Source organism: Convolutriloba macropyga, unplaced genomic scaffold (assembly GCF_964194025.1).
Source record: "Convolutriloba macropyga unplaced genomic scaffold, txConMacr16.3 SCAFFOLD_1991, whole genome shotgun sequence".
Taxonomy (NCBI): Eukaryota; Metazoa; Xenacoelomorpha; order Acoela; family Convolutidae; genus Convolutriloba; species Convolutriloba macropyga.
Window position 1 is genome coordinate 33,904 of NW_027452083.1, and position 2,519 is coordinate 36,422.

The following is a 2,519-nucleotide window of genomic DNA, read 5'->3' on the forward strand; positions in this document are numbered from 1 at the left end:
GTAACAATTTTTTTAAAATTATATTTATCAATTCAATTTCATGGTGATATTATATTCACCAATTTCAACCTAAATTTAAATTGCGTCTTTCACATTCGAGACTCCCTATTAAAAAATATAGCTCCATTAGTGTATAAATGCGGTAACCAGGATGAGGCCCGCAACCCAAAGAGGTAAGTGATAGACAGAAAGATCGTATTTCTTCTCATTAAGGATCGTATCCTGCCAGCCGAATTGTTTATCGCAAAAGTTAGTCTAATGAAGCTACAAACAGATATAAGACACTGGGAAACATCCGAAATTTTTAAAATGTTTACTAGTCGCCATAACGCTAGACAGAACAAAAGAACAAATCAAATTATTAAAAAAAAAGAAAACGAAAACGAAGTGGAGTAACAAATCTTTAATCTTGAAAATTGTTCAAAAATGGAACAAAACGGCCCTCTTCAATGAGAACTTCTAACGGTAAAACTTTCTTCAAAAATGTTTTAACCGAGTTTTTGCGCGATCAACACAAGAAAGTAACCGTTATTAGACAAATAGAAGCCTTCAAATCCTATTTTTCCATATGAGAACGAACAGCCACAATTTGAAGGTTATTATATTAATAACAAAACTGATTAATTTATTTAACATTTCAAAGCATGTAGATATCTAACCTTAGGGTTATATTCTGAGTAATTTACATGTTTCAAAAACAATTGGATTGTAGTCATAGATTGCAGACCAAAGAGAACAAAAGGCTTAAATGAGAAATACCCAACATATTTTGGTAACCTGGGCCAGACCGAATAGATCCAGGGACAAGGTCTGGTCCAGACCGAAAAATGGGCCTGGCTTGACCAAGCAGACCAAACTTGGGTTTTGGCCAGAGAAGGGCAGGGACCAATTTTTTTCAGACTGCTCGGTTCGTACCAGACTTCGTACCAGACTGCTCGGATCGTATCAGCAGAGTTCGTACCAACTCGGCTGATTGGCCCATGATATCATTTTTGCTTGCGGACTTAATCCAGTGTAATAGTTATAAATTAATTTATATTGCGTGGCGTATACTTATTATTATTTCGCAATAATCTTTTCGTTTTTCTCCAAGAAATGTAGATTAAATCGTCTGCCAGTGCTGGATAAAAACCGTCTGAACTTCAAAGCCAAAAAATGAAAACTAATTTCTATTAAAAAAAGTCACTAAAGTAAGATTTTTTTCACACTCATACAAATGAAAAAACAGTCCCTTATCTCTCACCAATAATTCATAAAAATTTACACTCAGTAATAAAATTTAATTTTTATTGTATTCATCCAATAACTGAAACATGTGGAAAAAATTAATTGAGAGGAAAATAGTTTTTAAACCAGCTAGTAACTTAGGTGAATTGTATTTGTAGTTAGATGTACCAAAAAGTACTTTTCGGATTTAAGACTTTTTTCTTATTACCCAATCTCATAGCCCAATTGTTCGTGCTCTCATTATAGTAAATTCGTTTACAGCAGTTGTGGGTTAGAACGAGAGGAAGAAGTTGTAAATAAATCTATTGCCCGTCAAAAGAAGCATGCCAAAAGCGGACAATTATCAGATTTACCTTGAAAAAACACTAAAAGTTGTAATGACTATGTTTGTTTGTCCTCGAACAGAGTTTAAAACAGTTTTTGTATACGTGTTGACCCATTTTATGCAGAACTTTTCCTGACAGTTATGAGTTTTCGAATGAATTTTATGCTCTTGACTTTTCAGTTCTGCTTGACTTAAATTTCTTTCTTTTTCACAAGTGTCCTCAGTTGAACTCAAGTGGTTGCCGCTCACTACCAAAAGTCAAATAAAATAATAGCCAAAATTGGTGTTACTTTTTAGCTTTGAAAATTATTAGTTGTTATAGTCGTTTGTTTTAACCTCTAATGGTGCAACTAGATAGTCGTGGAAGCAAGAAATTGGAATAAATTGGAACCCAACAAGTTAGTTTGCAAACTTTTTGGACAGGGTAAAATTATTATCTGTCGCGTCAGAGATAAGTAGCTGAGAAAAAATGACCACCTTTTCCTCGAATTTTCCAAATTTTTGTCAAAGTGCTGAAATATAAATTTTGATCAATACTAGTAAAACAAACTGACCGAGGACTCGTACTTTTCATTCAGAATACAAGCAATCAAAAAAACTTCTCAAAAAATTATTCCCTGATGCGTGTGTTTTTGAATCATTTATCAGTCTTATTTGGCACGACGGAGTAACTTTTGAATAAAAATAAATTAAAAATTTGTCGTTTGTTGCAATTTTTCAGATATTAGTTTTAGTGAAATGCAATTGTTTTCAGATACTAATGACAAAATAAAACAACTTCAGGATTTTTCCAAAAATACCAATAACTGATCTGTGATTACTGAAATTCGCAATGAAATGTAGTTATTTCCGTTTTTTTAGGTTTTTTTGAAAAAAGGGCGTTCTCGGATTTTGCTTGAAAAACGTTTATATATGCAATAGTCACAGTTCAATTTTTTCCCAACGTTACATCAGTAAAAAAATGCAG